Below are 12151 nucleotides of genomic sequence, written 5' to 3'. Positions count from 1 at the left end.
GTGCATTAGGCAAATGTAAATTGTAAAGCAAATGCGTATGTTAATGAATGTGGGTTTAGTTATGAGTGAAAGAAGAGGTTCGATTATAAATGTGGCCCACTCGAGCGATGCGAATTCCACTGTAAGCCGCAAGCCTCTTCAACGATTCACACTCACCATTTCCCCGACTTTCTGTTCTGCGTTTTGTTTGCACAGCCATGTCAATTTAAATCTATGTCAAAACACACGGCTTAGTTGAGGTTTATTGATGTCGGTCTAATTCTGACTCTGGCCTATTCCTATTTCTGTGCGGTTGAGGCTCGTATACGAGCACTTACATACATATGTACAAACATATATTTGCGTCTGCCTCGAACCTTTCGGCCCTAGCTTCTTATGGAATATCTTATAACAACTGCTGCTAGTTTATTTACAAATGGCTTTCTGACTAAATTTAGGAAAAATTTAAATGGTTTTTTATTAGTCTTTCCAAGTCACGTAACGGATCATTTCATCGCCAATTCAATTTTTAATTTTTAAAATTGATTTGGCAAACGTTTAGATTAACGCTGGTACTTAAACCTTTTTTATGAAACTATAATTTCCTTGAAATAACAATAATTATTTTGAAAAACTATTATTTTATTATTAAATGATAGAAATCAAGTTGTATTGTATAATTCACAGCTATAGAGCTATATTGTTTCATGAAATGTTAAATATCTTAAACCGAATACATAAAGCAAACAATTATTCTTCGCATAAAACTAAGATAGGCAGATATAGGACAAACTGGGGTTAAGATAAAGTTTATTAGATTTCAACATATACATATATATAATTACTTAGAATATTACTTCTTGAATAATTTAGATTTTCTGAACATATTCAATAGATTGATTGGATTAACTTTTTCAACAATAAATTAACCCAATCGACAATAATCGCAGTATTTTTTCGAAGATGTTTTATCTATTTTCATGTCGCACCTAACAATATAAAAAAAAACTATTGGGACTCTTAGCAATAATCAATAAAAACATGGGTTGTGAAGGGGAAAAATCCTTTGAAATTCTTGGCGAAAAGCCATGAAATAAATCATCAAGAAATTTTAAATTATCACAATCAGAATGAATGCAAAAAATTCATAAGGAGCTGGAGGCATATACGAACAGAAAAACCTGTAGTGTCAAATAAACCCAAATGCAATTTGAGCATCTACGGCAATTAAAACACTACTAACGCGACGCTGCATGCAATTACCTCTGTAAAAATTTAATTGTACTTGTACCAAGTTTTAGTAAGGGCAATGACATTAAAAGAAAACAAATAAGAAAGTTACAGTCGAGTGTGTTTTTTGAGAGACACCCGCTTTCCGTTTTCAATAAAATCATATTCTAAAAATGTACCAAATTAATATACCGAAAAGACACAAGAATATACCGAAAGCTATATACTCAAAATATACCAGATAGTACACAATTTCAGCAGTATCTTCTACAATGTTTATCTGATCGCAACTAAATTTTCAAGAATCAAAAATACTGTTGTTGATCCGAGTGCATAAATAGCAAATGTTAAGAAAAAATAGTATCTCTTTCTCTCTCTCTTATAACGTCTAAGGTCCGGCCTTTCATACGGGCGGATGGACGAACAGACGGACATATCGTTCCGGCTGTTGTCGCTGAATAAGAATATATGTACATATATACTTTCGTGGGTCCTACTGTCTGTAGCATACATTATCTGCAGGCGCAAAGTTATAATACCTATCTACCCAATGGAAAGCTTTTAAGCCACTTTTTAATCCTGTCCAAACTCTTTGCAGCAATTCTTTCTAAATTGTTCAGGAGGAACGCAGAAGGAAATTTTCCCTTCATAACGAAAACCGAATTTGTGCACTTTAGTAGTGGCTTGAGTTTTTTATAATCCCGAACATCAACAGATGTCGCATCAAGGGTAAAAATTTGTTTAAGCAGTGGCACTGTAACTATCATATTCTGGATAATTAATGGACAAGACGAGATTCTAAAATAGTTAACCAACTTCAATAGAGGATTGAGAAGATTGAATTTCATCAACCATTTCCAACTGTGCCGAGCCCAAAATCGGAGCAGTAATTGGAACTTCGACATTTAACGACATAATATCAATATGCTGGACTTCAACAACTGGAATTTTAAAAAGACGAAATGATTTCAGGCAATAGATATACGCGTCTTGGGCTTTTTCGCGACTGAGTTTCAAACTCTTAAACCCAGAATTTTTTAAAACCTTCGAATAGATCTCTTAAGCAAGTCCACGTTTTCAGAATAAACCCAGCAATGTCGCTTTAAGAATCCCTGCAATGTTCACCCGCTACGTATAAAAAGCACGAACGAATGCGAATGCCCATTCTCTTTGTGTGTTGTCCAGCCGGCAAGTGTAAACTGATCAATATTTGGAACCAAAAGAATACAGAGACTTTGTGTCTATACTCAGAAGTACGATTTAACTGTTTTATTGCCACACAATTTTTTTCAAGCATTGGCTTATAGTCCGATTGGCTGGTTCGTAGACCACACAAAAAAAGTCACCAGTCTTAGTAATTTTTTATAAATAATGTGTAAGCAGGCATATTTTTGTCAGCAAGACTAATTTCTGACTGGAATGTACGTGATAATGGACCGGGGGTAGTCTAACTGTGTCCCTTTATCCCTTTCATAGGTAAGGGCAACGGCATAAAAAAGTCCAAAACAAAAAGAAGCACGAATAGTAGCAACAAAAAACACAAACAACATCTCGACATAAAAACAATTACAAAACAAGTTTCCCCAATGCCTTGGTTTTTGTAACTTGCTTTTCGAGGGAGGGGTAGACCGTATGGATGGGGTGGTCTAGGGCTACCTAGTGCACTGGCTAAGGCTTGTATTTGTCGCGTTGCGGGCCGTCAGTCAAGTCATAAAAAGAAATATCATGGCAATGAGAAAGAGAAACAGGCGGGCGAAAAAGCGAACCATGAAGAAACAACAATTTGGGTTAGGTGGGACACGGTGAGTATTTGCCGAGGAGGTGCCATCTGTATTGCGTCGCTGCTCTATTTTCTTTTTGTCTTTTTTCCATTACACCTATGCTAATGCTTTATGAGCGGAATGCTGCTTGATGTACGTTCTTGAGCTCTGTCTCTGTTATTGTATTTTAATAGGACACATATTAAGTTGCAACTCCTTTTTTGTTCCTAGCGAAGAACTGTTACTTTAGAATATATGTACATAAGTAACATATCACTCAGTGAGATGTTGTCAAGAAAAAACACGTACGTACCACCAGAAGTCTCCGCGGAACAGTGGCCTCAGTATTTAGTAACTTAATTACAAAATTAAGCTAATTCTTCAATAAAACGAAAGAATATTAAAATATTCTAAAGGTTATATTTGGTATTTCTGAATACCAGATAAAATATACCAGAAAGTCAACTAATCACTTTCTGCAATTTTTATCTGATTGGAAGAAGTTTTAAAAAATGTTTTATTGTATGTAATAAAATCAACGTTAGCTTTAAAATTGCCCTTGCTATGCGATTTTATATTTACAAGGGCGGAAGGAAACAAAATAATCTGTCTGCAATGATAACAAGTGGTGTCGAAACACAATTATAGCAAATACGAAGAACTATCGATAGTAGGCGCCATCGATATCCGACGACAGTCAATTTTGAGCCATCGATAGTGTTATCGATATTATCACCGATAATATCACTCGTAATACAAACTTTGTCGTATTGCCGCTTGTCTTGTATTCTTTGCAGCAGTCAAGGAATTTCACAAGTTTTTTGTCGTTTGACCTCTTGAAATACTTCCAGACTTGTGAAATTTTTCATAATACTTTGCTTATTTGGTATCTATCCTTCTATCTTTTCCAATTCTGTGCTGGTGCAATCATAGTCCACAGTATATCTTTACTTGACGCACTAGGTGTTGCGGACATTTGACTTTTATATTCAATTTGACACATTATATATCAAAATACTTACATATGTTTAATACATTAAACATACCTATTTTTTAAAAAGCGATCCATATGTACATGTATTTTCTTTATTGCTGACGATTTTACACAGAACAATGTGAGACGCCAGCTATCGATGCCACAATCGATAGTGGTTGAGCCACTTTCGAAAGTATCTGCTGCTATCGATTGTGGCTCGATAGCGCCCAACTATCAATAGTGTCATCGATTACTCTCCACCTCTAAATTATAGCTCTACATCTTCTAGTCTTCGAGATAAGTTTGGTTTAAAAGTATCAGAAGGGGGGTCTGCATTATATATGTATGTATGTATGTGTCCGCTATGTGAAGTTTCACTTTATACGTCATTACCAATACCAACATAGAAACATTGATCTTTATAAATTATAAAATTAAAACTCTAATATTACAAACCCACTAACTCAAATTATCGAATTGAATATTTGACACATACTAATATTCTTTACCGAGTTTAAAATACTTTTCCTTTCTGTAACATATATTTTTATTAGTCAGAAAGTTTCAATTCCAACTCAATGTACAATGAATAAATGTACGCAATTTGTACCAACAAAGTTAAATCGATTTTACAAAAAATCTGAGGCAGAAGTTAGCACGACGAAAAATTGTCCAATATATTATAATGTCGCTCAAGATACAACTATTTATGTTTCTATGACAGTTTAAACAAATGAGTACTTTAAAGTAGAAAAAATCGTCTTGCGGTTGATTCCTAAAAGCTGCAAGCACTCCCTTGTATGAAGTTGACCAACCCGTCACATCTTTATCACAAACCATGACATGAATACGTCCAACTTTATATCAGTATTTCATTCATTGTATGCTTAGGGAGCAATGTGAGCGACTGTCTACTTCCCCATATTCCTCGTCCTCGCCTGCGTATCGTCCGTTCTTTCGTTGCCATCGCTTGTTTATTGGCTTACAAGTGCTGTACGTCCGGCTGCGTTTGCGGAAATGAGCAAATGACTAATGACTGACCAGAGTCAAACGTCCAACAGCCCCCGTCAGGCATGTATCTTTCCCTCTACTATATCTCTTTCTGTCTCTCTTTTTATATATATGTGTAGCTCTCTGACTTCCTCCTTTAACCAGACCTTATGTTGCCGAATAGCCAGAGCAATTGGACAGTGTGCGAACAAGTCGCTTGCTGTTTGCACTACGCTTCAATTAAAGCAGGAAATTGAACTTTTATTCAAGAGCATGTGTGCTGAATGGGTGAGAGCCGGGGTAAGGTAATGGTAACGTTACCTACTTAACTGGCTGTTTGGACGTGCTTAAAGATTGTCGAAAGTATCCGTATCCAGTTGTTGCATATACATATAACTAACAATTGTTGGCCTTTTCTTCGCGTCCAAAGTTTGAGGAGCACTTCACTTAAACACTTTATGCATTCCAACACACTCCATTTAAAACAACAATAACAACAACAACAATAACAAGAACTAGCGTGTTCTGTATATTCTTGACCGATTCCTTTACCGTCACTACTGCACGCCAATGCGAAATGCGCTTTATGTACTTAAAATGGTCGCCATTCTGAATGCAATTTCGATGCGGAGTCCACGATTTTTGCAGACTTCGCTACTTTCTGCGCTACCGTTACCGTTACCGTTAGCTACTGCTGTCGTTGCCGCTATAGTTGTTGCCGACGGCGCCCCACTGTTGTTGCGGCAAATAACAAACGTGTACTGACACATCCGCACAACATAATGCGCATTTTATGGCCGACGACCTTCGCTCTGAACGTTCGTTTTTAGAACAACCACGAAGCGCAAGCCGAAGACAATTCCGATGAATCGACGTGAGCGAGTATACAATATGAAAAACAATGTCCTAGGCGCAACAACCGAATGTGAAAACGTGCCAAAAGTGCAACGAACAGCATTAAGCATGGGAGCTAGAATGACGTCAACTGAGCGCAAGAATATGAGATTATGGGAGAGTTAGAGCATGCGCAGTCAGAGCTTAATTGTATCTGGCAATGCTGCGGCAGAGCATGGCAAACTTTATACATATGTATGAATGTATGTACATATGTATGTAGTATTCCAAAAGTGGAAGGTGATTTGACGACACTTGACAATAAACATGAATGAATGAGTGGTTCGTCAATTAATACTAGAAGGGTAAAGAAGGGCAGATTGAATGGACTGTATGGGTTGTATTGCCTGGATAGACAGGCCATATCCTTCCTCCGTTGGAATGTGTTCTTTGGCTTGAGGTAATGGCCGACAGCTAATAAACTCAAACCAAAAATTTGCTTGTTGAATTTATTGTAAAACATTTCTAACCCCTGAAACTAAGACTGATAAATGACCACGCACACAAGCAATTTGCAAGCTTCTTTCCGTTCTTCTCACACTCCTTTACAAGGCAATCGAAGTGTCCGAATAACCCAATAAATATATATATATACATATGTACATATATATGGTATTATGTATACTACATACGTAGATATGTATGTATGTACATACGTATAAAGTTTGTACTCTTTTTTGGTGCATGCTTTTATGCGTGCCCCATTTAATGATGTTCTTGTTTTTGTTGGATGATTAACATTCCTTAATATGAATTAATTTATAAGGAATCCGAAAAATCACCACTATACGTAACAATATATGTACATGTGTGCGAACAAATATAACACACATATAACATATGTATGTATATATTATCAAGTGCACCTTTGGTAATGCTCTGGCCTCGAATACGACCTTTGCACGCATTCAAATTAAAAAAAAAAACAAACAGAAGCCATTATGGAGGCGTTCAAGCATTGATCTATGTATAGCAATATTTTTATCCACCGAATTGCAAAATGCCATATTATTAATTTTAGACAAAAACGTTAAGCTCTGTGGCCTGCGGTAATTATTTTCAATTACAATTTTGCTTACCTTTTCTTTATCAAACTTTATATTTGCATATGATTTAACAACAAGATTGTTTTGAAATTAACAAAAAAAATCAAAACCAGAATTTAGAGTCTTCAGTTACATTCCTACTGCGGACTTTATTGTGCATGTGTATCACAACAGTTTTCTGAATTTTTCTTAAATTGAAGCACAGCGTATAAGGGTATTATACCATTGTGTTTTCAAATGAATGTAATAGGCAGAACTATATACATAAATGTACATCTTGATCAGCGTCATCGAGACGATATATAGAGAGACAGCATTTGTTATGCACACAGATCAAGGGTTCTTAAATTGTTGCCTCATCCACGCACTGTTCTGTTCTTAAGCGCTGTTTCCAGATGAGCGAAATCGTGTTTTTTCCGGCGGGTATCGAGCATATTCGACTGTAGATTTCTTACTTGTTTGAATTTGGCATAGCTTTTATTTATTACAAATTTTTTATTTTTATAATTATTTCTGATTGATTTCTTTATTACTTTTGTATATTAATTTTTAACCCTGGCGTTTTTCTATTTGTTATTTTGTTTTGGCAGCGCAATTGTAATTTTAGGTATATGCACTTAGTATACACATGAAAAATGTTACAAAATCTTCATACAATATTAATGTATCATGCTTTTTTCACTTGGCTATTTCATTACACTAAGCAAGTAAGAAACCTACAGTCAAGTATTCTCGACTGTGAAATACCAGCTACACATTTTGAAAAGCAAAACAGCACGGAATTGTTCCTAAAATATACTGAAATAATATACAATAAAATACAAAAAATATGAAAAAACGTATATTTGGTGTGTTAATATAATACTATATTCAAAGTATACCATATAAATCATAAGCAAAATATACTAGATTGTCAGCCAAAGCAACTAAGCCCCTAGCTAGTACACTCCTGCCCAAAATTATACGACACCTCTAAATTTTTTGTTTCGGCGCTTGTGGCAGAATGGAAAAACGAAAAAGAGCAAAACAAAGTATGAGGAATGATACCACAAAGAGTAATGCACAAAATGAGATATTGTTGTTTGGATCTCCCGTTTTCAAGTAACGGTAAAAAAAGCACACACGCTTCAATTTTAGCTAGGCTGCACGTGTATCAAAACTATACGACACATTTCGATTTTTGCTCCTGGAGAGAAAAATTTGGTGGGAATTTAATTTTTTTATAGTTTTATGAAACATTTAATAAGTTTAAAATAAAATGCCGCATGGTTGCATATTAAATTAAGAAGAAAATGGAGGAAATATAGCTAATAACGATGTCGTCTTCAATATAAGCCAAATATCGAAGATGTTGGGTTAAAAATGATGTGTGATCACCAAATTTGTATGTGATATGGATGCCTACGGTTTTAAACGTAGCTCCGGCAGAAAACTGAAACAGTTTGATAGTGATAAACGATGCACATTAAAAAAATCGACCAATTCATTTGCATCATACTCCTCCCTTGCTGCTTGTTTAAGTAATCCTGCGTCTCAGTTGACTATCTGGCGAACCTCCAAACCTCCCATAATATTGTAAGAGGAGTTTTAAGAAAGACTTAGTACTTAAAACACCAAAAAAATTACGACTTCAAAAAATTGAAGATAAACTGGTTACTCGGTATGGAAATTCACCTTCATTTTGTTTATGAAGATTTTATCAATATTTCTCACTAAGATAATTTTTTCTGATGAGAAAATATGTAATCTGTAAGGCCCAGATAGGTTTCGACATTATTGGCAAGATTTGCATAGAGATCCTCTTATGTTTTCAAGGCGCAATTTCCGAGGTGGATCCGCAAAGGCTTGGAGAGCCTTCCATGCGTCTGAAACGCATTATCTGTGATTCACAAGCTCACGAATGAATATAAAAAAGTATTAGAGAATCGTCTTCTACCATTTTTGGAACATAACGAGGAAAAAAATGTTGTTTTTATGTGGGATAAGGCATTTTTTTCATAAATGCAAAGCAACGCAACGGGGTTTTAAGGACCATTACATAAATGTTTTGAATTGCCCAGCCTACTTTCTTGGCCTTAACCCAATATGAAACAGATGGAGTATCTGAGCCAGTCGAATTTATGCCGACAACAGTAAATTTGAGACCGTCGATAGTCTCAAACTTAAGATTTTGATGCAATGGTCTTTCCCAGGCCAAATAATTAAAAAAAATTAATTAATTCAATGTCTAAAAAAATTTTTGAACTAAAAAAAGATCAAAATGCTGTTATTAACTAATAATCTTTAATAATTAATCAAAAAATAAATAAAATATTGACTGTGCACAGAAAGATTGAAATGTGTTACTTGAAAACGGGAGATCCAAACAGAGTCAACAATATCTCATTTTGTGCATTACTCTTTGTGCTATCATTCCTCATACTTTGTTTTGCTCTTTTTCGTTTTCCCATTCTGCCACAAGCGCCGAAACAAAAAAATTTAGAGGTGTCGTATAATTTTGGGCAGGAGTGTATGTGTAGGTGTTTTCCCCATACAAAAGTGGTTCTTGAATATCTTCATTTGTAATCTGATCGCAACCAAACTTTCAGGAATTTTAAAGACTATAGTTATTATTGTATATACTGATATATAAATTCGCAACTCTAGCTTTAAAATTACACTTGTTATTAGAGTTTTGTCAATTTTCGAAGGCAGAAGAAGGGTGGCAAAATTTGAAACAAACTTGAATTGCGTGCAAACGTAAAAAGTGCTATAAAAATTCTATCTTTTATAGTCAGTTGATTAAGCTGTTGACGCTGATCATATATTTCCGTTACAAAGTTAAAAAAACCCTTCCCTATGTGTAGCGGGTATAAAAATAAAACATAAAGTTTGCTTATATGTAGTCGATAAACCTTTTATATTGTTGCTACTGATTCTGAAAACAAATAAAAGTAATAAAACTCAAAATAGAATAATTACACCAATTGACAATTTTGTTTTTCTGTATACTTTGTATATTCAAAAGCAAAGAGTAAAAGAAAATTCTGAAAAAACGTGTAATTGAGTATTTTCATTATCATTAGCATTCTTTAGAATGCATTTACATACATATGTACATACATACAAAGAATTCTTAGTACCGATTTTTCAATGCACATACTGACAAGGATAATTACGTTTTTTTCAACTTTAACTTTATGGGCTCGTTGAAAAATTGAATTTCTTTATAGAGAACTTTATTGACAAATTATTTTATTTAGACAGTGGGATTGAAACATCGTTACTTAAAGTAAAAAGCAACACGCACACATATTTCATTTTTGACATTATTTTTATTACAAATACAAATTACCAAATACATACATATGTATTGTAGTGGTCGCTTGGACCGCCAACATTTATTGGTTGGGCCTAAAAGTAGGCAAAGTTTTTTTTGCTATTGGAAACCGTCAGCGCCAGGCTCTGTTTGTAGAAAAAGTAGTTAATGTAGTATATTTATTAAAGTTATGTATATATATGTTAATAATTCAATTTTTGTTAGTTAAATGTTAAATGTATAATAATTGTTTAATGTTAGTCTAAACTTGTAGGATATATGTATTTTGTTAGGAAATATTAATTAGCGCCATCTGTGTGTGGGGCTTGGCAACATCAAAAAGATTTTTGCGATAGATGCATCTTGAGGCAGTGAATGTCAAAGAATGGGAAGTTAAGAATGCATCAAAGATTAACGCCCTATTGACAAGACAGTTTTTTTTGCTCATTCGTGCTGGTCTTGCAATCTCGCAAAGTCACTTTCTGAATTGGTTGTGACAAGTCGCACCAGGAAAAAATACATATATAAATTGAGAATTAAGTGCGACGGTCATAAATATTCAGCCAACATAAATATTCAGTGAAATAAAAAGTGCATAGTGCGAATAGAAAAATTGTGTGAAAACACCCCTTTTTTCGGTCAGCTACCGAAGGCCAACAGGCGGAGACAAAATTTGGAGATTTTATGGTGCCGTCCAAAAAAGGCAGGGTAACTATTGCGCTATTGCAGATATAAAGCTTACATGTATTCATGATCTGATTTTTCTTTCACAATCAGACGGCACGTAGTTCCATATTGTACTTTTGGATGTTGTTGGTGCTTACGAAGTTAAGCCACCAAGCAAAGCTCATCCACTCCGCTTCGACAGCCGGCAGAACAAAGCTTGTACTAAAGCTTTGAAAGCTTCTGCACGACCGCTGCGAAAGCTGCAGCAGATCAGCTGATAGCTGCAAGCAGGAGTCAGCACTGCAATCCATGATACAATAAAAGAAAAAGCACAACCTCTATAATCATACAAATGAGTGCCCTAAGAGTGAAAGCAGTCTCCAGCACAGCAGTGTGGTAGCGAGACGACAATGAAATGCGCATTAACCCATAGACGATGATATCAATATTTACATATTTTCATTTTGCTGATATTAATGCGCTCCTTGATTCTATTTTGTTCATATAATTTGGTAATGAAAATATATTAATAATATATATGAGAATTGATCTAATTCTCTAAATGTTTTAATTCTATCCGTGTCTACGGCATACATTTGTAAAATGTCATTTTGCACAAGGGTTAATTGCAGAAAAAACTTCGTCCGCAGACAACCTCTTGCGTCGAAAATTACGAATGCGTACTGACGAAAGCTTTGCTTAAACAATTGCCGACGAGACTACCTTCTATAATTGTATCATGCTGCAATCTGGCCCAAATTTGGAGGAGCGATTTGCAGCGCTACCGCATAACCGCACACCTCAATTTGCATTGGGAAAGTTGTCCCTAAGAGGGAAATGCAAGGAGAACGCCAACATTACCGCTAGATGTGGTATATGTGTATTATGACCGTGCGACCGGCAGAGAAATGTATGTCTCCGAAGATGATCGTGCCATAGATGTTTGTGTTGTTTATTATATGTATTTCGACATTGTTCATTTTGGGCCTTCTGCCACTTAATTAGCGCTTCCGTCCGTCCGTATTCTATTTTGTTCATGTAAAGTCTTGTTTACGTACATATATATATGTTTGAATGGAAGAATTGATGTAAATTTACATATGATTCCGTGGTATTATATACTAGGTATCAGTTGTAAATAAACTTCATTAGTCATTTGTTCGTCCTACATATATATTGTTCGTAAATACTTTTGTTTTCTGTCATAAATTTGCAATTTCAAAATTACATTTATAATTGCTTACAAAGTAAACAATGGAACATCTGGCATAAAAGCTCAGATCAACATTTGAATGGTGTACTATATCTTTTG

At 35.0% G+C, this 12151-nt stretch overlaps 1 protein-coding gene across 3 annotated transcripts in view; it reads right to left on the bottom strand.

Moving 5' to 3' along the window:
- LOC133844628 (chaoptin) overlaps positions 1–5688 on the bottom strand; it is a 47518-nt gene extending 41830 nt beyond the window's left edge. For 2 of the 3 annotated variants that reach the window (XM_062278711.1, XM_062278724.1), the window contains exon 1: positions 5261–5688. The gene's annotated coding sequence lies outside the window, so the exon portion shown is untranslated. Of the gene's footprint in view, positions 1–5256 lie in introns of all 3 variants that reach the window. The other variant, XM_062278718.1, reaches the window with a different exon arrangement.
- Positions 5689–12151: the final 6463 nt, after the last annotated feature.

Source organism: Drosophila sulfurigaster, chromosome 2L (genome assembly GCF_023558435.1).
Source record: "Drosophila sulfurigaster albostrigata strain 15112-1811.04 chromosome 2L, ASM2355843v2, whole genome shotgun sequence".
NCBI classification, from domain to species: domain Eukaryota; kingdom Metazoa; phylum Arthropoda; class Insecta; order Diptera; family Drosophilidae; genus Drosophila; species Drosophila sulfurigaster.
Note: the sequence above shows the minus strand (reverse complement) of the source record. Positions and strands in the feature narration are given on the sequence as shown.